Below are 21,509 nucleotides of genomic sequence, written 5' to 3'. Positions count from 1 at the left end.
AAACAAACATTCCTTTTGCTATAAATTTTAATTTTGAATGTCAAGATTAAAGAAGAGTCATAGCATTGTATAAAGAATTTCTACCTCAATTTACTAATTTTTAACATTTGCCCTATTTTCTTTGCCTTTGTAGATGGACACAATACTTTTATTTCATTTATTTATCTTTTTTGTAGTTCTGAGGATTGAATCCAGTGCCTTGCAGGTAATAGGCAAGTGCTCTACCACTGAGCTACAACCCCAGCCCCCACACACTTTGTTTTGCCATACCATTTGAAAATTGCAGAAACCAAACACTTTACCACTATTTGACATGAAATAGCTAAGAATATGGAAATCATATACTTACCCATCATATCATTATGATGCCTAAGAAAGTGAACAATAATTCCAAAATACAATTTAGCATCCATCCTATATCCAAGTTTTCCTAATTATCATAAGAATATTTTTATAACCTCTCCCAACTAAGATAATATAATCATATGAGGAAAAATTTATTTCAAGTAACTTTTATAAACAGTACTTTGTATACTTGAATGTATTATAAGGGAAAAAAGTTCTACAAAGAAATCCTGAACATCACTCATTAGATTTATTATTAGTGGAACATAGGAATTGAGTCTTTGAAATATTTTATATTTGCAGTAGGATAAAGCATATAAGTGTGAAGGAAAAGAGACCAATATTAAGTAACAATTTGAACTAAAATATTACATATAAATGAGAGTATCAACAAAAACTTGTAATGTTTTCTTTTTTAAATATTTTCTCTCCATAGAGGATGACACTGGAAGGGCCTAGAAATAATTAGTAATCTACTGTTGGTGAACATGCTTGGTATCTAGATATTGATTTCTAAATATAATTTTCTACTTGAAAGAACCAGGGCTAATTAGAGAAGAAAATTACTGATTCCAGGATGGAACAAGGAAGTTAAAAGGTAGTACTAGGCTGTTTTATTGTGTCAGCTAATACATGTTGAAGAAATAATAGATTCAGAAAATGACAAATTTCTGTTTTTAATGTAGTAATTAATTCAGACAAAGATCATCAATGTATGGTGGTTGAAGGATTATGGGGAAAAATAGAATATTTCCGAAGAGCTAACAATCACTCCATGAATTACTAAATGAAAATAAAATAAAACAAAACAAAATAGATATTTACAATAAGACATCTGACTATCGATACCTTAACTAAGTGTACTAATTTAGCATTGCTATTAGTGAAGCAAGCTGACTTTATGTCTCTTGAGATGGTGTAATATTCTGGTACATCACCTTTGCTCCAAAATATCTTATTTGAATTCAATCAATTTTCTAATCTATGCATTGGCAACATTCTTTTTTTAAGAGAGAGACTGTAAATACTGTGGTTTTGTGGACCATACTTTCTGTGTCACAACTGCTCAACTCTTCAGTCCTACACAAAAGCAACATGGACAATATGTAAACAAATGGATGTAGCATTGGATTGGGTTTGGCCCTAGTTTGAAGTTTGTCAACCCCTATCTGAGAGCTAACTGTACATAGGGAATTCAGGAGAATGAGGACCCAAAGTTAATAATTGGATACAAAGAGGTAATAATCAAACAAATCCAAAACAAGAAAGATTCTACAAGACACCTTCTTCAAGGGGCTGGGCTGTGGCTCAGCAGTAGAGCACTTGCCTAGCATGTGCGAGGCCCTGGGTTCAATCCTCAGCACCACATAAAAATCAAGGTTTAAAAAAATAAAAAAGATACCTGTTCAAATGCTCCTAAAACTTCAGTGGCATAGAGAAAAATGGAACTGTATAGACTACAATAAACCAGGTGAAATAACAACAATAAAAACAGTATCAGTGCATGAACCTAGATAGTGATCAGCCTTCTTGTACAACCACCACTGAACTCTGTTTCTCTAGCCAGGTCTTTGTGTAGTTGGTATTTTTTTTTTTATCAAAATGCAGAATCTTTTAAATTATCCTCTCCCCTCAATCTATGGTCTGTGATCACTACCAGAATAACCAATTTGAGAGTATCTCAATCCTCTTGAGTTGGTTTCCAAAGCCTCCTAACATAAAAATCAATATTATTTTCTCTGAGCTTTTGATGAAAATCATTAAGAAAGTAAATTTATGAAGAGAAAGGTAGAGAAAAAGAGGCCTATGCTTTAATCACAATCTTTAACTATCATCAACAACAAGTGTGGCAGATTTGTATCATTTGACCCTTTTTATACCAAGGGAAAAGAAAATGTACTTGTTCCTTATAACAATCTATGCAGATAATCTGTTCTAATCTAATTATTTTTACTAATAATTATCAGAAAGTAATCTTTTTAAGTGCCTACATTTTATCTATCAGACAGGAGTTAGAATTTAAAATTTCAATTTACTTCATATAATGTCATCTAAAAGTACCTAAATTCTATTACAGAAAAATAATTTAAAATACCTTACAAAATAAAAACTAGTTTTAAATTAATATCAACATATATACTTATTGAAACTAATTTCAAGAGAGTTCCTTTCCAAGCTTAAAGTATCACATACTTAAACTAATAAAACCAGAAACATGTTTTCTTAATTCACACCTTTCTGCCATGACCCTTCTCTGTTCTCCCTCTAAGGACTATATATAGCACTGGAGAGCTGACCTTTTACCCTCAACTAATCTCTATCGGTCTCAAGGTCCCTGTCTCTGGTTTTTCACTCTTGTTGTGGTCTCCTTCCTTAAAAAGTCATCTTTTTTGAGGACTAAGCTATTTCAAAATCAAGGTCTGTTTGATTTTACTCATCACAATGGAAGTTTTCTCTCTGGCTTTTATCCCTTAGGGGAGAAGATGTTCTTGAATTTTACACTGACTTTTCAGTTCTCTTTAACAAAAAGATAAAATTTGTGCTGCTGGTAACATACAGAATCAAACCTAAGATAAATTTAAACTCAGTTCACCATTTCTTATTTTCCTATCCCACAAACAATGCTTATATGGTGATAGTTCTAAATGATCATTTTTAACTTGAAAAAAACAAGAAAGAAAAAAAGATAGATAGAAAGATAGAAAGCTCAAAGATATTATAAGTATTTCCTGAATGTAACCAGCCAAAACTTCAACACAAACCCAGGTACCACAAGGAGAGAAAGCAAAGGCATGCGCTGACATATGTAAAAATTATCATGAATCTGCATTTGGAGAAGCTCCTGGTCCTAGTGTGACTCAGAAAATGATGATTATTGTAATATACATGAAGTTAGGCATTATTAACCATCAAGTTGTAGAGGGACAGAGTTGGTAGACTGACCTTTAGTAAGGAAATGCAGTGGTGATGCTATTTTTAAATCCATCAATCTATTTAATTTATAGATTTAATAATCATAATTGCATGTCCACTAACTTGGGATACAGTTTTGGACCAAAAACATAGTCTCTGTTCTCAAGGATCTGAAAAGCCAGTGGGAGATCTGGATATTCCTAGTAAGAACAACCACAAAATGCTATAGGAATAGTGCTTACACCAGGTGGTCAGTGGAAGGGGTCTTCATGGTGGAAGCAAAAGAAAGAAAAGAAAAGCTTTCCAGGAATGGGAAATATTCTCTTTCCATATATCCCTGGCAACTTTAAGAAAATGAAACTAATTTAGTGATTTAGATGAAGAATAAAATTTGGAGAGGTTGGGGAAGTCCTTTGGAAGCCTTCAATCTTATGGGATTGGAACAAGGTAAATTATGACTGCTTTAATTTATTAACTCATCATAACCACTTGCATTAAACAATTAATGATTGTACTTTTTTATACCCTGTTTCAAAAGGATTTTATTACAAGCAGAGAGAATTAACAGATTCCAGGATACTAGAAGAACTTTCTATAGAAACTACATCTACCATTAGCATGGTTGTAGCTAACAGTTACCATAGGAGGTTGCACATGTTAATACATAAATTGATTCAAAATGAAATTAGACACACATGAGTGAAAAGGGGAAGTTGTTTGTAGGAGGCCCTCCCATGCTCTCCAAAGAAACCTCATGGACATTCTCAGAAACATAATTATAGACAGGATGTTTCTTTGGTCTGATTTGGTTTCATATGTCTGAGATCTTTATGTCCTTGTCCCTTAATTATGCATGTCCTTAGTAAATGTGATTTTCAATTGAGCTTAGAACTTTAGAGAATATTTAGAAAGCTCAAGTCCATATCTATGAAAGAGGAAATTCAGCTGTCCCATCTTCCGTTGACTATTTCTTGGTGACTTTTTAGTACAGAAACTCTCTACTTTCATATTAAACTTCCACAGGATTCTTGATTAAAATGGTTGATTAAAACAAAGAGGAAAAAAAAATCAAGACAATTTTCTCTTACTGAATTCTTCCCAAGTTTTTTTTTTTTTGATAGAAGTGCTGTAAATTGAATCCCTCTTGACTTATCTTGAGTGAAAATGGAGAACAATGACTCCTCTGTATAAAATTCCGAGTGTTCTCCAAGATCACTTGCAGTTTCCCATTAGCCTTATCACAGCCACATAAGGAGTCTTATTTTCTTTACATTTTCCTGGTTAGTCTTCTGATCCTTTAGTAATGTTTGCTGACCTCCTCCCAAATTCCCTCCCAAGAATTCAAGTATTGATTCTAATAATAATCCTTTCTAGTGTTTTAGGAGATACTAAGCTGGGCTTAAATTACACTTACTTTAAGTTAAAGTTCGACAACCAGAAGCAACTATGCAACTACTATATAATACACACAGATATTCACACACACACAGAAACACACATGTGCAGAGTAGAGCCTAAGAGACAATGTAGGTAAAAGAGCAAGAATTTTGAGCAAAGAAAATTGAATATAAGATTTATATAAATGGATTTCTGACTTTATCTTATAGAGAAGAGCTAATAAATACACAAATCGATATGAAGCTTATTTGGGTTATTGTGTTGGCTTGAGACATGTTAGACTATATTGAAAGGAGAGTAGGTTATGGGGAATGGGCAAGTTTTTAGTAAATATGGGAAATTTAATCAATAACTATTATGTACTTGGGTGTTTTTCCATCCTAATTATAAGGGGGTTCACAACCAATAGTACATTGGTTAATATCTAACAGTTGTCATTTGGTGGGAGAAAGGGGTGAGTTAAATCCTGATTTAAAACATATGCTAATTTCTGTAATGTAAATATTTCCACTATAGCCTATTTCAAATTCCCAGCTTGATGTTACTGAACACGGAGTTGAGAAGAGATGTATACCATTATGTATTATTTTGACCATAGAGATATAATAGCTATAAAACTTCAGGAGCATAGACAATGTAAAACATAGTGAAATAATTAGTAAGAAATGAGTTTCAGGTGTATGTTCCCTTCATATTTAGTATAGTTTAATGGTTAATAATGTACCATGAAAAAATAATGACCAGGTTTAACAACAAGCTTGCAAAGATCCTAAAATTTAACAGTGTATTTCTTCTAGCTGATAAGAGGTGGTTTTGGAATGTAACTGGGGATTTACCAGTACCCCAACAGACAGAAGAAACCACATGACTAAGTCCCATGAGATCATTGTGATGCTCTATGAATTGCTGTGGAATCATCTGTGTGCAGATCTGATGTGCCATATCAATTGTGCTGCTTGCCCTTGTAACCTTTCCCAAAATTCAGAATGAGGTCCTAAGCTTCCTTGCATTTACCGGCTACTCTCTATTTGTCCTTGATTATATGATCATTTTGAAGAAAAGTGGGTGTCCCAAAAATCTTGATGTCTTGAATAATCAAAATTAAGTGACTGGGTATGAAGGGGTATTTCTATGCTCTCCTCTTGTTCATGCAGAAGCTTTGGAAGCAAAGTAAACATAGAAAATGCTCAGAACATATTGAACATGATTTTTTTTTTCCCTGGGTGGTCTGTCACCCAATAGAGACATTCTGAGCTAGGGATAAAAGTCATTTCTCGCAGATGGAGCAAATATTTTTGACAGGATTTTTTTTAAATATCTTTGTTTAATTTATTTATTTAATGTGGTGCTGAGGATTGAACCCAGTGCCTCACACATGCCAGGCAAGCACTCAACAACTGAACTACAACCCCAGCCCTTTGACAAGAATTTTATAAGACATTTTTTTAAAAGGCTGGGGAACATTATACTAAATTTTAAGAGGAAAAAGGTGAAAATTCTCTGGGAACAAGAACAAATCAAAAGGAAAAATCATGTGATGGCAAATGAATGTTAAACAATGATAAATCCCCAAAGATATGCCTGGAGGATTGATAATTTACTGTAGAAATGAGGACCATGAACTTAAGTTTAGTTGTTGGATGTACCTTCAAGTGAAATTGTCAAACGCATTAAGACCTCTAAAGCCAGTAAGTCAATGAATATATTAGGGAAAATGGAAAATAACATGGGGAGTAGACTATGGTCTGAGAGCATTTGGAAAGTGGGAAAAACATCAGATGTGTACCTCAAATCCAGAGAATAAGCCAATAAAACAAATAAACTGGAAAGCATTGAAGAGCTAAGATCAGAAAGTTTTTCCTACGTAGTTCCATATGGGGCACTGGTCGAGGGAGAATCTCATAAATGGCCATGACCAGCAATGGAATGAACAGATCCCAGGCAAGACAAGCAGAGATTGTAGCATATGTGGACCTGTCAAAGTGAATTTAGCAATCATCATCAGATTATGGAACACCCCAAATCATCAGGAGTCTATGGAGTAAAAGAGTGGCTGAGCAGCTGGAGATAGGATGCTGGAAATAGAGTCATATTACAGTCAGAAAAGGCCAAGTGTATGGCACCATCCACAATAAAAAATCAAGTGGGGTATGGATCAGGCATTTGAAAGTATTACTAGCACAGGGCAAAAAATGGCAAGGCAGAAAACATCCAATGGACTAGTCACTAGAATAATTCTCTATCTCCTTGATGCTGTATTTTCTGTAGTTCCCGTGCAACAGGCATCAATCCCAGCAAGGCAGTCGCTTCCAGGCTATTGAGAAAAAAAAAAATCACTTGGCAGATATATGAAAATACAGGTTCCAGAACCCTACCCCCCAAACAAACTGGGCCAGGCCTAATTTTAAAAATAAGCACTTGCAGATTCCAGTGCAACTAGTTCACCAAGCATTTTCTGAGAAATACAACAATACAATTAATCCAGGACCCCTGCTGGTGAGACAGGTCTGGAAACATATTGTGGAACAGGCGCAGGGTTTCAGCAATCCCACCTGGGGAGCAAGTACTGACTCCTGGGAGAAGCAAATTCATGGCCCAGCTGTGACAATTAACTTGTGGCAGTTGCTTGGAAACATCTCCTTTTTTACTTGGTTTTGTATCTTTGATTTCTAATGTGGCTATATTACCTTGTGTTTAATACTATATATCATTTCAAATCTCATTTCGAAGCAGGTGGAGTGTAAATCCTAATTAAACTTTAAAAAATTACTGGCTTGATTTCTCATTTAATCAGAACATAAACAATGTGAATGACATTGTTTAAATATTAGTTGAGCAATAAATTATTTTTATAGAGAATCTGTCTTCATAATATACATAAGGCTGCCTTTAAAACTGCAATCTTTTATTCAAATAAATGATCTTAGAAATATAATTCTTATATATATACCTAATCAGTATGTATATTTATCTATAGTATTCCTATAAATCCCTTATACACTTCAACATGCTTGCATTTATAATGTTTTATTGATTGAAGGGTGGAAAGTCAAAAAGATCCCATCAAATATACCTAGACAAAAATACATCATTTTGTCAAAATATTGTGGCTCTTTATTCTTTGTAGCTCTTCCAAATCCCACAAACAGAGAAAAGATTATCATTACTAGCTGAGTATGTGTGGGCTTGAAATCTCTAAATGTTTCTAAAAGAGCAAGGTTTTATGAGGCTTTTAAAAAAAAAAAAATATATATATATATATATATATATATATATATATATATATATATATACTGGGAGCTGTTAGTACAACTTAATCAGAGTATTACTCTGTAAACCCTACCTTCCTAGGACTTCCATAACTTGTTTTATGTTAGACTAGGCTCAGAATAGAGTCTTCCTCTGGTCATGTGTGGCAATTGGCCTATTTTCAGAAAGATTTGTCTCTATCCACAATTATGCCAATTTCCCCATGTGAACACTTTTTGATTAGAATTAGGGCAGTACAAGCAAGATGTTTCTGCTTGAAGAATTCACATAAGTGAGAAATATTGTCTGTGCCTGTCTAAAGTCATAAAATTATTTTCAAAACCAAAGATCCAGGCAGAAGGCAGATTTGTTGATTGTGACAATCTTTAGGGAAACCAGAGACATATCAGAGGAAGATGTATATTCAAAAAGAGTCCTTAGGAAATACTCTTGTCTTTTAAAATAATGGGGAATCTGGCAGATAGGAATTGTGACATCTGGGAAAGGACAATAAAGATTATAATGAAGAGTCACTTGGAAAGAAATGTCAGTTGCCTTTCATATATGTGAAATGGGATATGGACCAGGCATTTGAAAGTGTTACTTGCACAAGGCAAAAAATAGTAAAGCATAAAAAGGTTGGCTATACCTTTAAGAAATTAGAATTTTACAGACATCAACTTATAGCTTTTAGAGAAATTGAAATAGTGGATTGTTTGTTTGTTTATCAGTCATTAGAGTACCCAGAGGCTTATTTACAGTAATAATGTACTTTTGAGGGGCAACATTATTACTCCTTTATCAGCTTAACATGGACTAAGTGAGCTTTCCTGAGGGCTTATTGCTTGCATAGAGTTACATGATTAGGCTCCATCGGAGAGCCAGGTCTGTGTTTCCTGGGCCTGACCATTGAGAAGTCCTTGTGACTAGAGACAGCTTTTTTTTCTAAGGAGGCTCTCATGCTGTTTCTTTACTCTCCATGCAGAATATGAATAGAGACACAGCCCACCTCTTGATGCCCATTGTCAGGTGTACAGAAATAGGACAGTATTTGGTTATTATAAGATTTATTAAAATAAAATTTCCTAAGAGTTAGATATCTATTTTGTTTACGTCACCAACTTGTTTGAGATACCTTCCCCTGCTTCTTTTACAGGCTTCTTTTGCAGCTACTCCTCTTCAATGTCCAAACGCCAAGGTTCACTGGGCAAGACCCCAGAGTGCACTGGTTGGAGGAGGTGTGTATCTCTAAAGAAAAAAAGGAGCAATAATACCAGGGCTCAACCCCAAACGTTGGATTCTAAAACAGAAAGGAGATAGCTAAGGGAGGCGCAGCAGGGCAGAATCACCAAAGAAGCTAGCTAAAAAATCGAGCTGCAACAGGACTAAATCAGCATGTAAGGGAGCCAAAGGAAAAAAGTACTAGAAAAGTCACATGCAGTAGCCAAGTATATTTTATCATTTTTAAAAGTAAATGCCTAACAAAATTTTTTGCTTAAGAAAACATTTAAAAATGTTCTTAGATGGGGCATTAGAAAGGTTACTTTTAAAGAAAGCAAAACCCCCAAAGGTGTTTATGAAAGTAACTGTTCTGCTACACTGATTTTTTTTTTTAAACTCATATGTTAAAGAGGCTGTTTGTGAAGGCTCTTGGCTGAGCATTTCCCAGGCTGAAAGAAAATCAGGGTTGACTTCATTGCCGTAGGCAGCTGGATCACTCTACAAATCTTTGGTCCTTTTGATGTTCACTGACTACAGAAGTTCTGAGAGACCTGGAAAGGAAAAAAGAGAGTCTAAGAGGGATTTTCAAACAGTATCACAAAAGCCAAGTTTCGTTATTCTTATTTACTTAAATCATTTGTTTGAGGGAGAGGACTTGTTGCTTTTGTGGTTTCAGTGCCACACTCTGCAACTCCACTGTGAAAGAAGGGGAACCAGCTCCCTCATCAAAATACAGCCATTTCTAGAGAATGGGAGCCCATTAAAATCAGCTCTCACAATGAGAAGTTAGAACAATAAAACCAAATGGTATGTTATGATTTGATAATATGGTTTTGTATTTTATTTGCATGGTTTATAAAAGTTCTATGCTGACAAAATGATTCAGTATTTGTGATTCTGAAGAGGTTCTTTTTGAAATTTGGGGCATCAGAAATTGTATATATTTTATAAAAATTCTTCAGGGAAAAAAACTTTAAAAAAAAAGAACCTAATCACCTGTGCTTATCATTTTCTTATCTTTAAAAGCACTTCTTTACAAACCAGAGTGGCATAATAATTTAATGAAAGCTTCTGTGAGGTAAACCGAAACATGAATTCTTTTTCACATAACAATTAAAATTATAATTGAGCATCTTAAAGATTTACAAAATGTAATACATTTTAATTGTGAAGTTAAACTATGTCTACACACACTTGTGAGTTCAAGTTTCACTGGATAAATTACCCAATTAGTGTCAAATGGCAGGTGTCTTTTCTTAGTGAAATCATATGGCAAGTAGCAGGTTCCTGCATATATTGTATTGAAAATCTAGATTTAGTCTCTGCCTTGGTCTACATGATAGGTATTTTCAATTGCTCTGGGTTTTTGTTTTGTTTTGCAGAAATATTGTGGTTACACATTTGCTTATGTGGTGCTTCACATATAAGTGTTGACAAAATGAACATATGGAAGTAATTAGGCAAATAAATGCTGGGTGACCTTTGTGAGTTCATAATAGAAAATCCTAAAAACCATTATGCCATGCCTGCCTGGGCTGCCACTCTGAAATCACAGTCAGAGCAAGTCTGTGCCATGGATGTTGTTTCTGAGCTGGGCCTTTAGCATTCGTAGTTCCTGATTGTCCAAAGGAACTACCCACCAGATGTGTTCTCCAGTAGTTCAACTTCTCCTTCAACTTCTCAAATGATTAGATATTTTACAAAGTATTGCCCACTAGTTAGGTAGGTTTAATGGAAGATTATATATTTAATTTATCTTTAAATTTTTGTTTTGTCAACTCCTATGTCCTGTTATTTACCTACATCTTAAGACATTCAATGGAATGTTTTCCATCACTTTTATATTTCATTCATCATTTGTTTTGTTTTTCTTTCATTTTTTGGTGTGTATCTTCTATAATTTATGCACTTTTTTAGTTGTTGGGAATACAAAGGAGATTATGTCATAGCCACTATACTTAGAGAAATGCATACTATTGCAGAAAAGCAAGACCTGAAAACAAATAACTATAATGTGGATTAATGGGTTATGTATCTATGCCCATTAGCATTTTTAATATATATATATATATATTATAAATATATAATATATATTTTTAGTTGTAGTTGGATACAATACCTTTATTGATTGATTGATTGATTTTTATGTGGTGCCAAGGATTGAACCCAGCAACTCACACGTGCTAGGTGAGCTCTGTACTACTGAGACACAACCCCAGCCCTCTCATTAGTGTTTTAACTTGAACATTCCTGCTAACTCATAAAATGGCAAATAATATTCCCCAAACTGGGCTTTATTGACAAAGGTTTCTGTTATCAGATAAATTTGGGCAATAAGCTTATCTGCTCCTTTTAGAGATTCATTATGCATACCATCAAATTATCATAAATATTCTGAAATATATGCTGTAAAGAAGTCTATTTCACTTTGTTTAACTTATTTTCCCTCTAACTTACTTCAACACATTTCTCATGGCACACATGTTAACATCTTGTGGAATATTAACATTCCATGGGCCATCAATTTGAGAAATGAACTGATTCCCACTTGAAACATCTAGGTAACATGTCCTTCTGTTGTGTGGATAAAATGATACATATTCCATTATACATAGAAGATATGCTTACTAGTCAGGATTCCTCAGAAGCAACTGACAAAATCTAATTCAAACTAGCTTTGACAGAAAGGGATTGGATTGATTCATAGGAATGGGGACCCAGGAATAAGTTTGGCTCAGGAATTCGAATGGTATCTTCTGGTTCCTCTCAGTCCTTTGCCTGTCCTTGTGCCTAAATGGATTTCCTCTGTGTGTCTGGACTGGGTAGTGGAGAGAAGAGAAAAAATAGCTACAAACAACTCCAAGGCTCAATTATATATCATTCTAGCTTACTGACCACAGAAAGAAAAGAAAGATTTTCTTTTTTAGTATCCAAACATAAATCCCAGATTCTAATTGGCTCACCTGAAGCCATGTGGCTCACTCAGGGCCAGCTTCTGTGATTATATTTATAATGTGATATTATTAATCATACCTGGTGATAAGTAAACCCTTAATACCATGATAGAAAAGTTCTCAAATTCCTCAACAGACCTACTAAGGAGGGGCAATTCTGCAGATGAATGGGTTTTGATGTTACTAGGTTGATGCTAGAGAGATGAAAAACATCAGATGTCCATCATAATATGGTTTAATTATTAAAATCTAGATTTGGCCATAATAGTACAATTATTGTTATAAATAAAGGATTTTTAAAAATCATCTATCCTAATATTAAAGTCATTATTTTTAGAAGACATTCCTCAACTTACAAAGTGGTTTATAGTTACTAATTCCGAAGACAAGTCACTCAGTCACTTACTTAAATGTAATTTCTAGGATCAAAAGATTTTGTGGTCTGAGAAAGTTGTATTGCTCAGTTATGTGTTCTATGAGTACTTTCCTTAGGTCTTTAGCTGAAATGACTGTTGCCATGGATATTTCAAGCTAACATCTTTATATCCATATTATAAGTTATTAAATATTGGACTGCAGGGAGATTTGGACAAATTGAGAAGTGAGGAACCGGGAACAAAATAATAAATTCAAAAAAGACTTAGGACCTGGGTTTTGGCAGGGTGCGTGTGCAAAGAAAAGAAGGCAAGATAATTAAGGACACTGCATTTGAAAAGGTAGATCCAGAGATCCAAAACCAGAGAGAGAATGAAATCAAACCTGACTGAATGTCCTGGCATGGGAGAAAAGGTAGAGATAAAATGAAACTTTATGGGAAACTTCACAAGAGTAAACTTACTAGTCTGTACAGGGTACATAGAAAATATTGAAAAACTGGAAAATTGGTAAGCTGAAGCTGGTTGAGTGAGATTGAGGGAGAACATGGGAAGCTGGCAGGCTATTCATGAGAATGATGCTTCCTGGAGTTGGGCAGTGACTTTCTTAGCCTTTCTAAGTTAATGCAGTGACCCCAGAGACTGGCCATAAAACAGGATCCCTAGTTTAAGATTTTGGCAGAATAAGAGTTCTAAGTGACACCATGCTCCAAGTTTGGTCTAGGAATGGATTGTTGAAGCACAGGTGAGGCGAATGCTGGAAGCAAGGAACTGTATGAAGTTTTGAATGATTTTCAGTCAATGTTGGACATGAGCTGGGCAGCCAGTAGCGATTCCAAGAACCATGATAGAGAAATGATGGCATCATCCCAAAGTCAATGAGTAAAACGTTTCTAAAATTGTCAATGGGGACAAAAAATTGCAGCCTCCTATTCACAGGTACCCTCTACTTTAAGGGTTTACAATAGAAGTAGTGTTACCTGGGAAGCAATGGCTTTCAATTAAGAAAAACTTGAAAGGATTAGGTAAGAGTGTGGTCAGGTGGGATTGTGTGCTTCAGTGAAGGGGGAATTTTATTACTAACATTGTTCAGGCTTACTGGTGCATGATAATTTTTTTAAAGCAGGCTTTTAGTAGGTTTTATTATTGTTTTTAAATCTCTGCAGATAACACCTCATATTACCTGTAACCTGAATAAAATATTGTCAAGGAGTAGCCTAGGAAAATTTGAGGATATATAAGGATATAAAGAGTGTTACAGAAAGTCAGAAAGGAATAGGAATGTTTCAAAAAAGAAAGAAAAATAAATGGTGGCAATAAATTGTGTTTTGTACTAATTCTAGGATATATTTGCAACATTCTTCCAGGGCCCTTCTTTTCACTTCTTGTCCTGCATTCAACTCTGGACTCAGGTTTAAGTCTCTGACTTTCACATTGTTGCACTTTGAGCTCAGGTGAACTCAGCTAGCTTGAAACTGATTACAGCCAATACAAGAATGTACTTTACTCTCATTTATGGTCTTTACTTCCAGTGTGAGAAAATATCCACCTTGTGACTGCAAAACTTTTCCCAAACAAAGTGGCTTATACTTACTTTTAAAGGCTGAAATGCCTTCCAGTTATCTCCTCCTCCTTTGATTTTACTGAATAGACCTTTTTAAAAATGGGCCAGTAGCCTGAGGTTTTCAACTGTCATTGGGATGCAAGAATGTTTTGTCTTTTGGAGGGAAAGAAAGAGATTCAGTAACAGACATTGTTGCAACTGCCTATCAGGGAGCTGATCCACGAGAAAGCCAAGGTCAGGATGGGACCAAGAAGGGTAGGGAAAGACAGAGTTGTAAGGTCCTGCTCTTTCGTGACAATAGCACCAAGAGGAATTTCTGCTTTGGATCACTCCCAAGGCATATAACAGTGACACTTGGCACACATAAACAGAAATAAGCCCTGTCTAATTTGTACCTGGTTTGGTCTTGATAACAATAGGTAAAATCCCTCTAATCTGTATATTTATCTTTGTGATCCCCAGAGGCAGTATCAGCACCACCTGGAAACACCATTTGTTAAAAATGCAGATCTAGGGGCTGGGGTTGTGACTCAGCAGTAGTGCACGTGTCTGGCATGTGGGAAGCATGGGGTTCGATCCTCAGCCACCACATAAAAATATATAAATAAAATAAAGGTATTATATCCATCTACAATTAGAAAAAAATGTTTTTTTTTTCTTAATTGCAGCTCTGAGGAGCCCCCACTCAGTGATTTATAATCAGAAATTCTGGAGGTGGCCTAGCAGCCCAACCTTACCAGGTGATTCTAATATAAGTTTCAGTTTGGGAACCACTGAGGTATGCAACATTGATTCTCAGCATAGGATGCTAGATGGGATCATCTGGGGGAATTTCTGCCAAATGCCAGTAGTTGAGCCTTACCACCAGGGTCTGATGTAATTAGTAGAGGCTGGGACCCTGGTATCAGAAGTTTTTTTATAAGTTCCAATGATTCTAATGACAGTCACAGTTGAGACCCATCACTCCACAGGAATCCAAGAAGGGCTTTTCTAATTTAGGACTTTGTGACCAATTAAAAAATAATTTATGATAACAACCTTATGCATTTTATCAGAATGTTAATTTAGATATGTTTATACATAACAAATCACAAATTATGTAAAACTTAATAGGGTGGAAACCTTTTTTTCTGTTTTCTCCCTCCACTGTTGTATTTTTGAGTACCTAGAACAGTATTTGGCACCTGGTAGGTATTTAATAATTTTATGTTGACCAATGGTGTTTTAGTCAGCTATTTTATCACTGTGACCAAAAGACCTAACAAGAACAACACAGAGAATGAAAATTTTGTTGGTGTTCATGGTTTCAGAGGTGTCAATCCATAGACAACTGACTCCATTTCTCTGAACCCCAGATAAGACAAAACATCAGGGCAGAAAAGTGTGATGGAGGAAAGCAACTGAAGACACAACAATCAGGAAGCAGAGAGACTGCTCACCAGGGACAAAATATGTACACCAAAGCCACATCCCAGTGACCTATCCTCCAATCACAACCTGTCTGCGTACAGTTTCCACCCAATCTATTTGTGGATTAATACATTGATTACTTTAAGGCAATCATTACCCAATCATTTCACCTCTAGACTTTCTTGCATTGTCTAACACATGAGTTTTTTGGGGGACACTTCATATCTAAACCAAAACAAGTGGAGCCAACAGTTAAAGAATGGGGTTCCAATAGCTTCACAAAGGAACCAGTAGGTGCACTGAGCTGAAAGAATGGTCTCTGTTCAGGGCTGGCTTGGGTTCATCTGTTCCTAGTTCTGTGGATGCTCTGTGAGTCCTCTTTGTTCTTGCCCCATACCCATCTGTACCAGGGTGCCACTGTCTTGTGTCAAGATTCACATTACTATTTGCAGAAATTGGCCTCTGTGATGCCTTCAGCTAGAATTCCCACTGCATAGAGTCTAGGAGATATAGGAGTTTGGGGCCCCGGCTCTTTGATGCCTGCTTATGTGATTTCCTTTCTTTTCTCTGGGTAGATTTCTTCTTCTCTTTGTTTGAGAGGTACTGGCACCTGGCCCACCTGTTTTGAACTGCACATTGTTCCCTGTCAGGGTACCCTGAGGCTACCCTCTCTTGCTTGGCAGGAAGAACAACCTGCTGAGTGGGATATGAGCCAAAAATGGATTTATAACAGGTAGAAACACATTCCATAAGATGCCTCTGGCAGGAGCACCTGTGGCATGTGACTATTTAACACTTTCTACTTCAATTTTGAAGTTCATGACTTCAACACTAAGTAGCAAATATGTTTCTAAACAGCCTTTAATTCAGAGGGGCAAATCACTTCCCTGAAACATTTCAGACCCATTCAATACTATTAGAGTACTATAATTCAGATGTCTTTATGCTTGATATTATTTACTGCTTATTTTTAAAAATTTTTAATTATAGTATTTGCTACTGGTCATTCTTGAGAAGTCTTTTTCCCCCTTTGGTTGCTGTAGTCTTACTTGTAATTCCAGATAGGAGGAAGGTCTAGATTTTGTACTGAATAGTTCAGTCAGTTCTTCCTGAAGTTTTACTGAAGCCACAGGAGGCATATACTACAGTTCCAAAGTGTTTTCAAATCATCTGCATTTGTGTACTCACTTCTTCGAGTGCAGAAGCCATGTAAAAAGTCTCCTAAATGATACGTGAATTCTCCATTTCTACATGAAAGCATACTGTCCCTCCAACTACACTTAGGCCCAGAGGCTTAAATAAAATCCTTTTCAGATTATTGTTAATGCTGTGCCTGATTCTGCAGCAGCTGTTGCTTTTGAACAATATGATGCTTCTCCTCCCCCAAGAAAAGTTGAAATGCCTCTTTTGCAGCACTTTCAACCTTTGTTGACTAAGGAAGCATAAAATAGACTGAGAAATGAGCACAAGGTTTCTGTTTGGGAATTCAGTACACAACTTAAAAACTATTGAGTTTAGCCACTTCCTGACATTGACTTTCATAGCAACAGTTTAATTTGGAGAAAAGCTGCTACCTCAAATGGCCAAAAGTATTTATGTGGAAAATTTTCCAAATGATTGACTTCACTGTGTTGCTGTTTTCTTTCTCCATGAATATGTGAGTATTTGGCTTTCTCCCAAGAGTTTTTCTGCATCACTTCTCTTTTGGCAAAGACATTTTTTCTATCCAGAGCAGAAAAAAGAAGCATAAAGAGTTTCCCATTTTTAATTGAAGAGTTGTTTGAGGTTAAGCTGTTGCATCTGCAAAAATGAAGAATTTCAATGTGTCTTCTATCCTTAAATTTTCCAGTGTAAATCTTCAAGGTCATTAGAGTATGAGCATCACCTTGGAGCCAGAACCTCTTGGTTAGCCCAGTGCTTCCTACAGCACAATCTTGTGTATCTCCTCCCCACCTATATCAATCCTACTGAAGGGCTTGTCTCCACTGCCTCTCTTACTTCCTTACTCCCACTGATTCTTCAGCCACCACTCTACAGACTGCCATGTCAATGACATTTAACCCAATAATTATTTCTAGACTATTTCTATAGCGTTTGATGTTGTTGATGCCATTTTTCTTACTTTTTAGGAACATTTATCCTCCTGTTCTTCCAAATAGTTCCCTCTTCTGTCCCTTTCTAAAGTGTTGTTTCCTTAGGAATTAATCCTGTGCCTACTTTTCTGACCCATGGTTCTCATCCCTGATGCTGGCATTTTCCCCATGACTTCAATTCCATTTTGTTGATGAAGATTTGCCATCTATCCCTCCAGCCCTGCTTTAGTGAAGGCATTTCTTTCTGTGTCTAAAATGAACATAGTTCCTTCTTTTCCTTGTTCCCAGTTTTAGGGAGGATCAACATTTTCCACTGTGCAAGACAGAATCCTTAAGTTCTTCCTCTATCAAATAAACTAAACTTTTTCTATTTTCAAAATTTTTCTTTACATCTTTAAAATCCAGGTCTTTTTCAGCCTCCTACCAGTTCCCCCCTTTTGCTGTAGATCAGAAAACTGTCAACTTCTATCTGGATAACTCTCTCATGCCTCCTTACCATCCATCTCCATATTGCAAGACAGATTTGTTCTAATCGTTACATTTCCCTGATCAAAGGCCCTTATGCTTGCAAAGTGCCCAGAACCCAGCCCCTCTTGCCTCTCCAGCCAGAATTCTTGGCACCTGTCATCTTGTATTGCTCAATTTTGGTCATACTAAATTTTGTTCAGTTCTTCAAGCTTACCATACTCTCTTGCCTCTAGGCTTTCACCTCTATTTTTTTCTGCCTGGTACATTCTTTCTATTCCCCACCCCACCCCTGTGAGGAATATTTTATTTTATTTTATTTTTTTACGTCTCAAGGGCTCTTCTTCTAAGATGCTCCTCCAGATGCCCCAAAGACTGGAAAAGATGCCTCTCCCAATGGCCCCTGCCCCATTCATTGTTCCACACATCACAAGCCCTGCTGTATTATAATTGTGTAGGTCTCTGCAGCTCCTGTTAGATTGCTAGTCCTGTGAGGAGAGGAGCCCATCTCCTGTGTTGCCAGTGCACTACAAGTGCCTAGCACAGCACTGGATGCCTGGCAGGCACTCAGCTCAATAAATATCTGTTAAATGAACAAATGAGCCTCCAGGTAAACTGTGAGTCAGCCTTCCCCATGACACAGGTATAAATGTCTTAATCTCATTTGTAGTTTCTTCCTCACTAGTCAAGATCCCCTGGCAGGAACAACCATTACTTTTCCACAAAACAGACAAAAACTTTGTTGCAGACGAAGCAACCTATATATCCCTCAGGAAGAGAAACTTTCCAAAGGTTTCAAGAATTAGCATATGGTAATTGCTAAATCCCAAGGTATCTTTTAATTGAACCTTCACAGTCATTCACTTAGCTTGTACTCAGTGCTTAAATTGAGTAGAACCTCATTAGGGAGGTTATGTCATGCCTTGGTGAAAATGGAGAAAATGAAAAATACAGCTTTTCATGACATGGAGGCATGGGGAGAGGGAGAGGTCTGGTCTGTGGTCCTTTAATCTGTGTCTTGACTGAACTGTCTCCTGATATGGGTGGGGGTCTGGAAGATCATGACCCTCCTCTTAGGATTTTCCTTCTAAATCCTATGCTAGATTTGTATTCAATAAATCTCCATTGAGTGTTTTCCTTCTTCTTCTCCCTATGCTTCTCTGTCAGTGCCAATTTCATGAGCAACAGTTTTAAGGATTATTCCTCCCCAGGAATATATCTTTCCAAGGAAACTATGTGATGCCAGGTTCAGTCACAGTACTTCCCTGCACCTGTCTATTTTGCATATCCATTAATTGTGTTCTTGCAACCCTGAGCCCTTCTCATGAGACCAGGATGAGGCAAATGAGGTGCCACTCTCAAGCACTTGCACCTGCTTCCTCTGCCTGGGAAGTGGCCTCCTTCTGCCCTCACCCCTCGGTGCTTCTCCAGCTCCTCATCTTTGAGATCCAGCTCAAATGCTGTCCCCTCCATGAAGATCTTGTTGACACCTATCCGTTATTCTCAAAACCCTGCAAGTTTGGTCATCTTACTTTCCTCCAAATTCCCAATGGACCTTATTTGTAACCTATCTTAAAGTCCTATGTGCCTTATTTGTAGGCGTATCTTCTTGTCCCTGTGTTAAACTATAAACTTAAGAACAGAATCTTTTTCTTCAGCATGACCATGCTATCTGGCACAGGATATGGCACACAGTAGTTATTCATAAGTCATTGTGGTGGGAGAGAAGAGGAGGAGAACATAGTAATTGCCTGGGAGTTCGAGGGTAAGGAGAAGCTTGGGATCTGAGACCAGTTGTTAAGGGTTTGATTTCTGGCTCTGCCATTTACTGGGTATGAGAGTTTAGACAAGTTACATCATTTGTCTGTGCTTCCATCTATTTATCTGTAAAATGTTATATAATGGTACTACAATGTATAATTATTGCAAAGACTCAATAAGATAAAGCATAAAGCACTTGGCCTAAGACCTGAAGGGTAGCCAGTACTCAATAAATGTCAGAACCCAGAATAAAAAGGCTCTAGTGAAGATAGCACCATAGAAATGCAGGAGTACACACTAAGGGCAAAGGACATTTGTGATGATGTCCCAAATAAATCAGAAACAAAACCATCAAGGACTTACGACAGAGTGATGTGAGGTATCCCTCAAAAGCTCATGTGTGAGGTGATGCAAAAAGGCTGAGAGGTTTAGTGATTGAGTTAGGAGAGCCTTAACCCAACCAGTGCATTAATCTCTAATAGGGATTAATGGAGTGCATTGGGGACATGACTTTGGGGTATATATTTTGTGTCTGGCAAGTGGAGTCTCTCTCTCTCTCTCTCTCTCTCTCTCTCTCTCTCTCTCTCTCTCTCTCTTTCCCTCCCTCCCTCCCTCCCCCTCCCTCCCTCTCCCTCTCCCTCTCCCTCTCCCTCTCCCTCTCCCTCTCCCTCTCCCTCTCCCTCTCCCTCTCCCTCTCCCTCTCCCTCTCCCTCTCCCTCTCCCTCTCTCTCTCTCTCTCTCTCTCTCTCTCTCTCTCTCTCCCCTGATGTGATGTCTTGAGCTGCTTTTCTCTGCCCCAATCTTTAGCCATGATGTTCTGGCTCGACTCAGGCCTCCAGGAATGGAGCCAGCTCTCCATTCCTGAGACCTCTGAAACTGTGAGCCTCCAAATAAACTTTTCCTCCTCTAAAATTGTTTGTGTCAGGTCTTTCAGTCGCAGCAGCAAAAAAGTTGACTAAACCATAGAGCAATGGCCTAATGCTACCCACAGAATTCAGGTACTCACTTTTTCAAAAAGATGAGTCTCATCTCTGTAATTCAGTAGAAGAAATGTTTGAGCAAGAAGATGGCAAAGGAGGCTGCCCAAAAGCAGGAAGCAGAGGATGACCAAATGACTTTGTGGCATTAAACCAGTATTTAAATGTGTCCTGATTTAATATCTGATTACATGAAGGGGGTGGAAATATAATGCTAAGGGAAAGTCATGTTTTTGCTGCCATCTACAGATGTCAAAGTGCAATTTTTTAAGTTTCTTAACACACCATTCAGAAAGGGCATTTTGACAAAATGAGTGACAATGTATATTAAATTTAGTTTAAGTTTCAGTAAGCAAAATAATTTACACACATTACTATAGCAATTTATTTTACTTTTCTTTCTAAAACTCTGTATTTTTAATCAGTAGTATAGTCTTTTAACATCTCAAATTGTGTTAAAATGTTATAGAAATCTCAGGGAAGATCAGCTGCAACAGCTGTAGTTGAAGGTAATGAAATGGTTTCAATGAGGAACGAGGTGAACTGGATTTTACCTCATGCTTTCCTGGATTTCTCTGGTTGTTATTAGAATCATTATAAATTTCACATGCTGTCTTTTGTTCTTAGGAGATGAGAAATCAATCGCAGAGTAAAATAAAAACATGAGAATGATGTCACCTCTGAGAAGCCTCTGCACCTCTGTTCTCCAGAGTTACTGTGATACTTCCCCAGCATTCCTGTGTGCTAGTTTTATTTTGTCATTTTTTATTAGTGCAAAATAATTA

The 21,509-nt window shown here is 36.8% G+C and overlaps 1 protein-coding gene and 1 long non-coding RNA gene across 6 annotated transcripts in view; one reads left to right on the top strand and one right to left on the bottom strand.

The window, feature by feature from the left end:
* The window catches only part of Ccdc148 (coiled-coil domain containing 148), a 314,744-nt gene that overhangs the window by 277,485 nt on the left and 15,750 nt on the right, over positions 1 to 21,509 (top strand). The window lies entirely within an intron of this gene.
* LOC120893041 (uncharacterized) lies at positions 5,976 to 20,908 on the bottom strand. Its single transcript, XR_005737965.2, has 3 exons — positions 20,754 to 20,908; positions 9,041 to 9,677; positions 5,976 to 6,970 (listed from the first exon to the last, which is right to left on the bottom strand). It is a non-coding gene; the product is annotated as an uncharacterized LOC120893041 (long non-coding RNA).

Source organism: Ictidomys tridecemlineatus, chromosome 7 (assembly GCF_052094955.1).
Source record: "Ictidomys tridecemlineatus isolate mIctTri1 chromosome 7, mIctTri1.hap1, whole genome shotgun sequence".
NCBI lineage: Eukaryota > Metazoa > Chordata > Mammalia > Rodentia > Sciuridae > Ictidomys > Ictidomys tridecemlineatus.
Note: the sequence above shows the minus strand (reverse complement) of the source record. Positions and strands in the feature narration are given on the sequence as shown.